Below are 13,813 nucleotides of genomic sequence, written 5' to 3'. Positions count from 1 at the left end.
ATGGATCTCTACCGTTACAACCCGAGAGCCGTGCGAAACTACAACCACTTCTTGAGAACCATGCGCCTGATGTACGTGGAGCCATTTGAGAAGGAGACGGCTGAAAAGCAACTCAAGGCCCTCAAACAAGGGGCAATGACTGTGGCAGAGTACGCCCGAGAATTCAGAAAATTATCGGCGGCCGTTCCGGATTGGACAGAACCCCAGAGGGTGCATGCCTTCGTGGGGGGCCTCTCCGGGAACCTATCCAGCAAGTGCCTTCTCCTAGACGACCCGCTGACCGTGTTGGGCTGGGTACAACTGGTGGGAGAAATGGAAAGCCGACTTGAATGGGCCACTGAATTCAAGGAAAAGGCGGGGGGGAAGACCTCCACACCGAAGAAACCCAAACCCAAAGCCAAACTGGATCCCAGCGAGCGCACCCTTCGCATGGAGAAAGGATTATGCTTGGGCTGCGGCCAGGCAGGCCACTTCCTTGCCCAGTGTCCAGCAAAAACTGGGGCGAAGAGCTCGGTGAGCACCAAACCAACGGGAGGAGCACCAGCCAAAGCAACGACAACGAAGAAAGCGGCCCCAAAGAAAACCGCCAAGTCCCTGCTCGCCCCAGCTGGGGAAGCGATTGTGGTGAAGGAATATAGTGGCAGCAGCCAGGAGGAGGAGCCGCAATCCGGGGAGCAGTCGGGAAACGACGACGACCTGCTGTAAAGGCGCCCCGCCAGCAGGTCCCCGGCAGGGGCAAACGCGCGGTGAGTGACTCTCCCCTGGTTCTCTTACCCGCCATTCTCACAGAACCCAGCTCGGGGAAAAAGTTGGGAGTACGTTGCATAGTGGACTCGGGCTGTACCAAAACCCTGGTGAGCCCAGCACTGGCCGAGACTTTGGGGGTTGGGAAGGTGCCTCTGAGGGAGCCCCTACCCATTACCCAGTTGGATGGGAAGTGTGCCCCGGGGGGGGAGGCAACAGTGAAAACGCTCCCTATGGACTTGGACATTGATAAACATTGGGAGCAGATCCAACCCCTGGTGGTGCCCCATTCTGCGTTCCCGTGTGTGTTGGGGCTGGACTGGTTGCATGAACACGATCCCACTGTGAAGTGGAAACAAGTGACCGTAAAGTTTTCGTCCCTGGGGTGCAAGCAGCACTTTCGACCCCTACCCGCCCAGGACTGCCGAGCGATGGCCGCAGTGGCGGAGGCGGGGGTACTAGCCCTCCCACAGGAGTATCGTGGGTTTGAGGATGTGTTTGCTGAGGCTGAATGCAATCAGTTGCCTCCCCATCGTAAAACAGACTGTGCAATTGAATTGAAATAGGGGGAGCCGCTTCCCAAAGCCAAATTGTACTCCATGAGCCCGAGGGAAATGAAGGAGCTCAGGGAGTTCCTGGATAAAAATTTGGCCAGAGGATTTATTAGACCGGCCACTTCCTCCCTGGCTGCCCCAGTACTCTTCGTGAAAAAGAAAGATGGGTCCCTTCGCCTCTGCACTGACTACCAGGGGCTGAATGCTGTTTCCACCTGCAATGCCTACCCCTTACCATTGATTAAGGATCTGTTGGGGCATTTGGGGAGGGCGCGGATTTTTACAAAACTGGACTTGAGGGAAGCTTACTACAGGGTCTGCATAAAGAGGGGGCACGAGTACCTAACGGCGTTCAACACCCCTTTGGGCCAATTTGAATACATCGTCATGCCGTTCGGCCTCGCCGGCGCTCCGGTTTTGTTCATGAACATGATCAATGAAATTATGCATGATTTGTTGTACCAGGGGGTGTTGGTCTACATTGATGACATTTTGGTGTATTCAGACAACCTGGGGGAACACGTGAAGTTAGTCCGGGAGGTGCTTTGCCGGCTGTGGAAGCACCAACTGTTTGCCAAATTATCGAAATGCGAGTTCCACCAAGAGGCGGTGGAGTTTCTCGGATTCCGGGTGTCCAGGGCTGGGATTGAAATGGACCCGGGCAAAGTTCGGGACTTATTGGCCTGGGAACCGCCCCGGACAAGGAGGCAACTTCAAAGTTTCTTAGGCTTTGCGAATTTTTATAGAACTTTCATCCCTAATTTTGCCAAGGTGGCATTGCCCTTAACGGACTTGTTGAAAACTAAAGAAGGGGGGAAGGCTGCGAATCGGCCGGGTGCCCAGCTTCAGTGGTCCCCGCTTTGTCAGGAGGCTTTTGAACATTTAAAATGCCTTTTTACGTCTGAACCGGTGTTGGCGCATGCTGACCCATCCAAGCAATTTACAGTGCAAGTAGATTCGTCGGATGTGGCAATGGGGGCCGTGATCCTGCAAGAGGGGAAAGACGGGAAGTTGCATCCCCTTGCCTACCTGTCCAAGAAATTTTGGGGGGCAGAGCGCAACTGGGCAATTTGGGAAAAAGAGGCGGCTGCGGTAAAGTTGGCTCTTGCTACGTGGAGGCATTGGCTTGAGGGGTCCTCCGTCCCCTTTGTGGTTTGGACAGACCATAAAAACCTCCAAGCACTCAAGCAGCCTCGCTCCTTGTCCGCAAAGCAAATGCGGTGGGCGGAGTTTTTCTCCCGGTTCAACTTTTCCTTAAAGCATCTGCCTGGCAAACTGAACTTTTTGGCGGACACTCTTTCACGCTTGCCACAGTACAATAGCAAACGAGACCCATTGGTAGACACGGTGTTCACGCCCGCCCAGCTAGGATTGGCTGCCGTGATGCGTAGTCAAACAAAAGGGGGAGCCCGGTCCCCGGTGGGTGGGTACAGAAGGAGGTCCTACAAGACACTGAATTTGTTTCCCTTCGGCCCACCCTGGTGGACAAGGGGGGGCTGTTTTTCAAAGACGAGCACCTCTACGTTCCAGCGGCGGCACGAGGGGAGGTTTTAAAATTGTACCACGACGCAAAAACTGCAGGACATTTTGGCTTTGTGAAAACCCTGCACCTGGTCAGACGACACTACTGGTGGCCAACTTTGAGAGGGGATGTGGAGAAATATGTGCAAGGCTGTCCCACCTGCCTTGTCTCCAAACCTCCAGGGGGAAAGAAACGGGGGTTGCTGCAGCCCTTGCCCACCCCTTCTCGCCCCTGGTCCGATGTGACAATGGACTTTATCACAGACTTGCCTCCAAGCCAGGGTAAAATGGTGATCTGGGTGGTAGTGGATGTGTTTTCAAAGCAAGCTCATTTCATTCCCTGCGTGGGTCTACCCTCGGCGGCCAAACTGGCATCCCTGTTCGTGACTCACATAGTCCGACTACATGGTATTCCTAGGTGACTGCTCACGGATCGTGGCTCCCAGTTCGTTGCCAAGTTCTGGCGGGAGCTTTTGAAGCTGCTGGGGGTGGAACAAGCTCTGACCTCTGGCTACCACCCCGAGTCCAATGGACAAACGGAACGGGTGAACCAAATTCTGGAACAATACCTACGTTGTTTCATTAACCACCAACAGAATGATTGGGTCGCCCTCTTACCTCTAGCCGAGTTTGCTTACAACAATGGGGTACATACCTCCACTGGGGTGTCTCCCTTTAAGGTGGTATATGGGACTGACCTGATTGCTGCACCCACCTGGGAACTAGTTTCTACTGAAGCTCCTGATGTCACTAAATGGGCCAAGGATATTAGTGCAGCATGGCCAGCCATTGTCTCTAGCCTCGAGGGAGCAAAACAAGCGTATAAGTCCCAGGCTGACAAAAAACGAGCGCCTGCACCAACTTGGAAGTTGGGAGACCTCGCCTATCTCTCAACAAAAAACCTCAGTTGTCAGCAAAAGTCTAAAAAATTGGGTCCCAAATTTGTGGGGGCTTTCCCCATCGTTAAAGTGATCAATGATGTGACTGTTGAACTGGGTTTGCCGAAAACTTACAGGAATGTGCATCCGGTTTTTCATTCCAGCCTGCTGCGGCGTGCCCCCCTGCCGGATGTGTGGCATCCTCCGTTCTCAACGCCAGTACCAGTCTTTATCGACAAAGACACCCACTACGAGGTCAACCAAATCTTGGACTCTCGTGTGCACAAAGGCTGGCTCCAGTATTTGGTGGATTGGAAGGATTTCCCTTCGGGGGAGAGGGAGTGGGTTGATGCGGGGAATGTAAAAGCCCCTCGCCTTCTCCGTGCGTTCCATCGAGCTTTCCCATTGTGCCCACGGCCTGTGGATGCGGGGTGATGAAGGGGAGTTTGTTTTAATGCGGAGGGATGTCAGGATTGTTAGAAAACCCTGTCATAAATTAGCCTGAGTCTCTCCATGACAGTTAGATTGTTATTTGTAGCTTAGTGCCTGGGCCCCAGGCCCATATATTATGCCTGCTTGCTTGGAATCGAAACTATGTAGCAATTATCTCTAAAGCTGTGAATGTTCTTTCTTTTGAAGTCCTCCGGCTGGGCCTGTATCATGTAACCATAACATCTTATCTGGGCCTGGAGACAGCCAAGGACATGTGAAAGTAACACTGTTTTTAATGGTACCTGTCTCCTCTTCCTTCCTCCCCTCCCTTGGGAACTTTCAAGTTTTGGGCGGGATAACTGTATTGATAAGGAGAAGCAAATCTGTCCTCAGGCAGATTTGACTTCTCGAGTCTACATGTATGAAGTACTTTTCAATAAATGCTTTCTAGTTAAAGAAGCTTGTTGTGAGTCCTTGCAACACCTGACAGTCTCTTGCATGGGTAGGAGAAAATAAGGCAGAAACCCAAAGCCAAAGGGAAGTTGGATTACTGTCTCCTAATTCCCAAAATAGTTGGTGCTATATGATATTTAAAAGGCTCAGTACATCAACTTGTGTGAAGAAGTTTAATTTGACATATTTACAAAGCAGATAAATAAAGAAGAGCTTCCAAACAATCAGGAGTTATAGTTAAATATGGTGTAGCAGTGAGTATAACAATTGAGCTCACATGTGTGAAGTAATGAGAAGAGATCAATCAGTTTGATGCTATTTTTCCTTTTCCGCCTCTCCATTTCTTAAATTCAGATTCTTTACCACCTGCATGTTCAGTGGAATGAATAATGATTACCACTAGAGAATGTCTGCTAAAATCCCAGTAAGTCATCAAATGGCTGTTATGTACAAAGATAGTGCAGTCAGTAATCAAGCCTTTTTCAGTAGGGTTAGGGAGCAACATTATATGTGCATGTTACAGCAGTTATAAAAATGGATATTTCGATATAAGCACCACATGTAGATCAAACTGACAGACTCCTTAGGGAATAAGCCCCATCACCTTCTGAATGCAAGACAAGCATAAAACTACTGCAGCAGCAGGGGAAAATATCAGCTTGAAAATAATTAAACAGCAAGGCAGCCACCCATAATGATATTCAGCAGTGCACATTAGGGACAGTTTGCTAGAAATGCACAAGAGCACTCCAGTTGTTTAATTAACATTGAAACGGCAGTTCCACAAGAACTAAAAATCCTGTTAATTTATGTGTCTCTTAATGATGCTCATTTAAATACTGTCAACTTTTCTTCAGTTTAATATTCATGATTTCTAGTCATTAAAACACCAAGGCTCAGTTTGCAGATTCATCGAGAAGGGCTTGATAAGGATGAGTTCCTTCAAAGTTAAGGTGTTAGCATCTGGCGTGAATTTCCCAGTATTTCAGTCTAGGTCACAGTAGCTTGCTCTATAAATAGTATTACTTTGCCTTATAGTGAAATACAATCAACCACTAGGGAATTTCTTTACATCTTAAACATGAGCATGGCTTACTACTATAGACATTATCTATGTAAGAATAGTTACCTATGATAAATCACTTTATCTGCATGTAAATGTATCCATATATTGAAGGACAGTGTTCAAATTCCATGACAAATTATCAATTAAATTATCATTCTGCTGGAACCCAAAGTGGCTTACAATAATAATTAAACAGTATAAAATACAATTAAATAAAACAAATAGAAATTAACCAACTAAAATGTGGACTGGTCTTGAATCTGATGGTTTGGCTCATTCAAGGCATAGGTTCACACCCAAGGGCTCACACTACTGGTTCTGCCCACAGTTGTACCTGGATACAGGAATAACAGACATAGCTTAGGTATTGCAACTGGCAACAATGATATTCCTCCCACTCTGCTGTTCAACTAAGTACAGTTGAACTAGTCTACTCTGCAGAGTCAGATCCCCAAAAGCTCTCAGTCAGAATCCAGTTTCAGAATGGAATGAATTCCCTCCAACCTACAGTTGATATATCAACTCCCCCTTCACCTATGTCTGGCCAGTCAATCAGTGAGCTCTCAGCAATTCTCCACCTAGTGAAGGAATTTTACTCTTTATTCTCTCTTGGTTGCTGTTCCTTCAGCACTTGGTATCTGCTTTTCCAGGACATTTACTGAACTAGCAGCATTGCACCAGGCTGCCACCAGGTGTTCGTAGCAGGGCAATTTGCCCTGCCACTTCCTGCATCCCTAGAGGGAACCGATTTCAGTGGCACCCACTGTCTGCCTCAGATTTGTGCTTCCGCACAAGGCAGCCAGGGCATAAAGGTTCCACTGTGCAGGGGGGGCGGGCAGGTTTTTTCCTTTTTAGGAATGTGGTAGCAATACTGTGTTCCTAAACAAAAAAAATGCCCCCTGCAGTTCAGCAATGCTGCACAACACTGCAGAACTTGCTGGGGCATGTTTTGTCCCTTCCAGGAAGCCATAGTCAGGGGAGGAGCCCAGCTTGGATGGCCTGACTCTAACCCTGCCACAGGGGCCTGCTCCAAATGAGGCCCTATTGCTACTTGCGGCAAAAAAGGGAACGCAGATATATCCAGATTCCCTTGCTGCAGGGTGATGGAGGTTCTGCATCAGGCCACACCTGGGATGGACCCAACTCACTGACAACATCAAGTGGAAATGGGAATTGGTCTCTCCACCAGGCAAGCAGTAAGGCAGGTATAATTCCTGGTGTGGGAAATGTCCAGCTGATGTCCGTCACAGCTCCATCCTCGCCACTTACTTTTACTGCTGCCTTTCTTCCTTGGAGTGAATACAAAATACTTGCCTTTATTCCATTCTGTCCCAATGAACTTCAACAAACAAGTTACTGGCTGCTTTGCAACTCTGCCTGGCATTCTATACTCTATGCCATTGTAGTTTTCTCTCTTGCCATTATAATGAATTGTAATGTCTTCCTGATTTTAGCTAAGCCATCATGCACCTTCCCCATTCAATCCCAGCTCCCAATGAGTACATGAGTACAGTTGGATCAAAGGACAAGAAAGAACAGCTTATCAACAGAATACTGAAGTAACACAAATTAATATTAATAGAGATTCAATCTAACCATCCGTTTGAAAGATTTTATTGGAACAATGCCTTGTTCATCTATAGGGAAATGAGTACTCTCAAGGATTATTTTGTTGAGCTTAATTTGCAAAATACCTGGGAATTACACTGCTTCCTAGAGAAAAATAAGCATCAAAGCAATTTGCCAAACAAATTATTTTAGTGGTTAATTGGGGGAGGGGATGCATATTTTAATTAACTGTAGGGATGAAGAACATTCTGTTTATGTAATATACACTGGTTAGTAAGGCATGGTGTCTTACTATTTCAAATTGTACAGTCAAATGTATCCCCCCCCTTCCAGGAAGTACATTTTCATTAAAAATGAAAACTATATTATTTATTATCATCTTAGTGGGATCGTAGGCTATGCCAATGTTGAGAAGATAAAACATTTGTATTCTCTTGTGTTCTATATTTATCTGACTGTATTGTTCACTTATTGGGGGATCTGTAATGTATTCTCCTTACTTCAGCCACTTTGTACTTTATACAAGCAACTGTGAATAAATTGTTATTTGAGTATAAAGAGTCTTTTCTTGTCACTAGATGCACTAAGGTGAGACCTAGAACAAAATAATCATTTTCACTTTATTTTAGGTCCTGAAGGGGGTGGATTTAAAAATAGAATATTAAATTTTACAGCCTGGTTGTATCATCATTTAAGAAAAATGACAATGCACTGTCATTTTAGGTTAGCCTGGAATGTGACTTGCAGCCAACAGACACAGTCGTGATAGCAGGAACCAAAGTGATACATGAATGAGTGTATGGAAGGAAGCAGTTCTGGGGAACCCCAACACAGAATTGAAATGTAGGTAGAAGTCATTTTGAAAGTAGCTGTAGTGAGAATTGGGCAACATTAAATTATGTTTATTTCTTTTCCACACTTAAGATATCTTTGTCATCGTTTTCTGCAGCTTGCAGTAGTAAATAATATATACACCATCATGACATACAGTATAGAGTTTCATTCAAGGGCATGGTGCTTGGACATGATCAGAATGGACATTGCATGGCTGAGGGAGGTGGTGCAGGATCAAGGATTGTGGCGGTATTTGTGCCACGGGATTCCCAAGAGTTGGACATGACAACAACAACAGCAGCAACAACATTGGCAAAGATATTACGGAAAATAATTATGGAAATAATTCAGAATGTAACATCTTAGGTAATAAATGAACCCAGAAAAGTTTTGAAGAGGGAGCCAAGGAATTGCACACACGGCAATAGAGAGTATGAGATGCTTATAACCAGAAGATTAGTTTAAGAAACTGGAAAGGGCTGTACCATTTGGATTGCAGATATTTAAGACTGACTGTTCCTTCATATAAGGTATTCCCTGATCACCTTTTGAAAAACATCATGACAGACAAAAAGCTGAACCAAAGTTGAAGTACTAAGTCACAGGAGGGCCTTTATTTTAGCAGGTTGTAACAGCCTTTCCTCAACTGTGATAGAAGGAAGTTATAGGGAAATACCTTATTTCGAAAGGAAATGCCCCTGTGAGTCTAGACATATAGAAACAGTAGAATGTTATAATGTTAATATTATAATGACATTCATACTAATTTCATTCTACCACTGCTATATTGATTTCCAGGGTGTTCAAGAAAATTTTACACTTCTTTGCTGCTTATAGATAAAAACAATGTCAGAACTTATAGGGTTGCCAGATTCTGTGCAACAGCAATGAAAATTCACAATAGGATGTTTTGTGCCAAATGAACTTGACAGCTGTGTTATCTTAGGGTAGGTTATTGTCTTTTACTGCTACACTTGCTACACTGGGAAAGATTGAAATGTCCTGAAATGAGTTTCCTCAGAGACTTCAGTATTGGTTTGAATTTTTGCCAGATTTTTCAACATCTCATAAGTTCTTGATCTTCATTTTGGCATTTTAATGACTTTAATTTTTGTCACTTCCATCGGGTGACCAAAATGCCACTTTGTGATGTTTGTGGCTTGTGGCTACTTTGGGAACACTTTCCCATATTTTACAACCATAGACATTTGTGAGAACAAGCTCTCAATTATCATTGGTTGCATTTGGTGCTGAGCTTTCTATTTCTAGCCTCTTATGAACTCAGAGTTTGGCAAGAGCCCAGAGAAATCCCATCTGCTTTAGCATGTGGTAGGAGGTTAATGGTGACAAAAAGTCACACTTTATGAGAGCTTTTCTCATTTCTTCAGTTTTCTTGACAAGTGACTTTGCCAGCTTTCAAGCCTTCTTTTCCAACAAAGGACATCAATGTTTTATTAACCCTTCCCCTTCCAGAATATGCTCTATTTCATCAAAGAATGTTGCTGCTCGTTCTGCTTTTACAAATTTTACACTGGGCAGAGACCGTTCTTTTTCTTTCTTCAAATGCCAAGGTGAAGCCCAGTAAACTTCTCCCATTGCATTGTGCAATGCCATTAAGGAAGGAGAGAAAGAATTTCCATTATTGGGCAGGTCACCATTCTTTCCTGATGTCAAGTGATGAGTTTTCAGACTGTAACCATGCTGACATTTGCTGTTGCCCTTAGAAAACTGAATCATTGAATGGAGTCATAAATGGCTTTTCAAGTGAGTTCAATCTTGCTGCTTGTCAATTTTGTTGCTTCACTTGATACAAATTACTACTGAAGGGTTTCTGGGACAAATATTAAACACCAGCAAGTTTCTCATGGTATAAATAAACACTGTGGATAAGAAGAAAACCTTTCATCTGTATTTCTTTTCACATCATTTAAAAATAGCTCACCTTTTGAGCTGGAGGACAGAATGCTTTCCTGTGTGAAGGAAAAAAAGAATATGTAACAAGATTGGAAGCATTTTCTGCATACTTTGAACTGCTAGTAGCTCTCGTATTGTGTGTGTGTTTGTGTCTGTGGCGAGAATGACCAGGAATCCTGTACAAATGAATGGAATCTGACAAGCCATTATTTGCCCAGGATCACCCTTGTGCAAGTGAGTCTACAGAATAGACACAATATTTTCTACCAGGATATTTCACAGTTTTAACATTGTTAAAATCCAAATTATTTTATAGAATAAAAAATACACATTTGTTTATTTCATGCTGCTCACTGAGCATTTGTGTAAAAACTTGTTAGGAGATGGATATCTCCTATCATACTGTCTTCACATAGATTCTTGTAGATGTAAAACAATGTAGTCCATGAAACTGGAAAAGATTATCCCTGTAAAAAAAAGTAAAAGAAGAACAGGCTATTTCTTAACGAAAACTGATTTCTTTGGTAGGTTAATCTTTTCATTAGATCAGTGGTTCCCAACCTTTTTATCACCGGGGACCGATCAACGCTTGACAATTTTACTGGGGCCCGGGGGGGGTAGTCTTTTGCCGAGGGACGTTGCCATTGCCGTCTGAGCCCCTTCTCCGCTTGCTTTCCTGCCAGCGCCCCTGACTACCCACCACCCACTGGGGGGCGCTGCCAGCAGCACCATCGCAGTGTCACACTGAGGGGGAGCCCCAGCCATGGCGGCCGCTGGAGAGCACCAAAGGTGAGCAGGCAGCAAAGTGGCAGGGCAGCCCCTGAGGCAGCAGCGGGGGAGGAGGACGAGAAGGAGCCGCAGCCCGGTACTGACTGATCCACGGACCAGTACCGGTACCAGTCCCCGGACCGGGGGTTGGGGACCACTGCATTAGATGACAATATTGTATTACTATTGGCTCTACAAACAGTACTGTAATAACATCTAATGATTCCTAGTGACATATTACATACATAATACATTTAAAATACCAAAGCCAAACCACCCATTCTTTCTGGTCAGCAGAGGGTGTACAAAACAGACCACAAGTCATTAAACACAGAAACAGGCCATGTAAACTCATTGTGTATGTGTAACACATCCATGGTCATTTGCTTCTCCTATAGGACTCATATTATTTTTCTGAGTTTCATAGTCTGAATGTGTCAGTATCTAATGATTCTGTAATAGGAACCTACAATCAGAGGCTTACAAGAACTTACTGGGAAGATCTCATTCTCCCCTTTCTCCCCCTCCCTATAGTATCTCCTATTTCCCCCTGGCACACCCCATATCTTTTCCCCTTCTCCAGTTTGCTTCTCTATTTCCAACTCACCAACCAACATACTTTTATCTTCCCCTCCCAAGTTTTTAGCTTTTGCTTCTTCACTCACTGTCAGTCTGGAGAAAATCAAGCCAAGGGGGAAAAGTCATGTAGTTGCAAGTCACTCAGCTGTGTTGTGTGGTGGCCACAACTAGTTCTGGCCAAACTAAGGGAGTTGCATGGTGGCTGCTGCAAAGCCAGGTGAGTAATAGGGCAGTGAGTTGCAAGGTTATCACCAGCAGGGTTTCTGCTACACCAAGGCTGGTTGAACAAGTCACACAGATGAATCATGCAATGGTCACATCTCCCATCACCTGTCTCTAGCTACATTGAGTGGATATTTTTTATTCATCCTGTATGCCTTGGTTTCTCATGTGTCTGCTTGTGGTGGGCAAATTCCCAGAACTTCCTGCCTGCTGATGTTCAGCCGGCAAGTGGGCAGAAGAAGGGTGGCCAAATGGGGGTGGGGTAGAAATTATTGCAGCTATGTGATGACATCGCTTCTGGGCAACTACTAGAGTATTCTTCCAGCATGGCCAGGAAGCGATATCAGTGAGCAGCAACAACAATTGCTCTGTGATAAGCATAATAAGGAGCTTCCAGCTGATGGGCCATGCCATGCCTGGCAACCCTATTTTATAGCCCAGTTCAGAATCTTAACCCCGCCCGTGGCGCCGCGGGCGCCACGGACTAAATAAAACAGTAAGGCGTTCTGAGGCGGGATGTGTCCGGGATGAGGAAGGGTCCGGATTGGACCCTTCCTCCGGACAGACAATCGGAGGGACCAATCGGCAGGCACAAAGCGCCTGCCGATTGGTCCCTCCGATTCCCAGCCCGAGCAACTACAAGCCACGCGCAGCGCAGCTCGCAGTTGCTTCTTTGCTGCTGGCAAAGTTGCTTCGCGCCTCCGATGCGTCAGGCCGCCCGCAAGAGAGCCCCCGGCAGCCGCGCAGAGCGCGGCTGCCGGGGGCTCCATGACCTCATGGCTGCAGAACAACACAAACCTCTGAGGAGCCACCGAAAGGAAAAAAAAACAAAACAGCCAACAAGCGCCGACGAGCCGCGTCAGGAGCCGCCGAGGAGCACCCATCCTCCGATGCATGCTCACAGCGCAGCTGCCGGGCCCTCCCTGCCCTCATCGCCGCAAAAAAACACACCTCCCAGGAGCCACCGACAGAAAAAAAGAAAAAAACACTGCCGACAAGCGTGCGTGCGCACAGCGCGGCTGCAGGGCCCTCCCTGCCCTCATCGCCGCAGAAAAACCTACCTCCCAGGAGCCACCGACAGGGAAAAAAAATACCGTCGACAAGCGAGCGTGCGCACAGCACGGCTGCCGGGCACTCCCTTCCCTCATCGCCGCAGAAAAACATACCTCCCAGGAGCCACCGACAGAAAAAAAGAAAAAAACACTGCCGACAAGCGTGCGTGCGCACAGCGCGGCTGCAGGGCCCTCCCTGCCCTCATCGCCGCAGAAACACACACCTCTCCGAGGAGCCACCAAAAGAAAAAAAAACCCGCCAAGCACCGCCGAACCGCCAAGGAGCACCCGTCAGGAGCCACGGAGCCGCCGGCAGCCTCCACTAACAGGTAGACTTCCGCCCCTCACCTGCCCCCGTCTGCTAGCGCCCATTGTCTTCTTTATACAATGGGCTTTTTTACTAGTTAGATATATGATGTTAACATGCTTTGTCACTGCTAACTTCTAGAAATTGAAGACTTCTATATCACCATTCAAGACACTTTAAAACAAGTACCCAAGAAGGATGTCATTTACATAATGGGTGACTTTAATGCAAAAGTTGACATACAAGCAGAGAGACATTACTGAATAAAATCAAAACAAAACTCTGCAACATCAAGAGAACATCAAGGTTAAGGAAGTTCAATGTAAATATAATTCCGCTCACATATGCAGTGGAGGTGAAAAATCGATTTCAATTATTGGACTCAATAGAGAAGATGCCTGTTGAACTGTGGCAGGAAATTCTACCAACTGTTGTTAAAACAGCAGTTAAATACATACCATACAAGAAGCCAGAAAAAGATCAAAATGGCTCTCAGATGAAACTATAAGAATTGTTGGATGTATAAAAGCAGCAAAAGCTACAGGCAAAAGAGAGGAAGCATGAAAACTCAAAGCAGATATTCAAAGGGCAGCAACAATAGACAGTGAGGTTTACTGGAATCAGAAATGCAACCAGAAGAAGATAACAAAAAGAAATAGAAACAGAACTTGAACCAGCCATTCTTGAGCAGGGAGTTGAATGAGCCCCCTCACAACTCCCCTTCACCTCCCCCCACCCTCCTTCCCCCCTGCCCCATCCTCTTCCCTTTCCCTTTCACTTTCCTCTCTCTCTCTCTCCCTTCAGTCTGTCTCTTTCTCTGCCGCACCTGCGCACCGCCGCCACTTTCCCCAAACACCCACCCAGCCACCCATCTCTTCCCCAAATTCTTCCCCTGCCACCGTTTTGTGCACAGCTTTGGC

General features: G+C 46.2%; 1 long non-coding RNA gene across 1 annotated transcript in view; it reads right to left on the bottom strand.

The window, feature by feature from the left end:
* Positions 1 to 8,453: 8,453 nt before the first annotated feature.
* LOC143836823 (uncharacterized) overlaps positions 8,454 to 13,813 on the bottom strand; it is a 78,543-nt gene continuing 73,183 nt past the window's right edge. Inside the window, exon 4 of the long non-coding RNA XR_013230767.1 lies at positions 8,454 to 10,432. This is a non-coding gene — a long non-coding RNA (uncharacterized LOC143836823). The remainder of the gene's footprint in view (positions 10,433 to 13,813) is intronic.

The sequence above is a fragment of the Paroedura picta genome, chromosome 4 (genome assembly GCF_049243985.1).
Source record: "Paroedura picta isolate Pp20150507F chromosome 4, Ppicta_v3.0, whole genome shotgun sequence".
Classification (NCBI taxonomy): domain Eukaryota; kingdom Metazoa; phylum Chordata; class Lepidosauria; order Squamata; family Gekkonidae; genus Paroedura; species Paroedura picta.
This window is presented reverse-complemented; position numbering and strand designations above follow the sequence as displayed.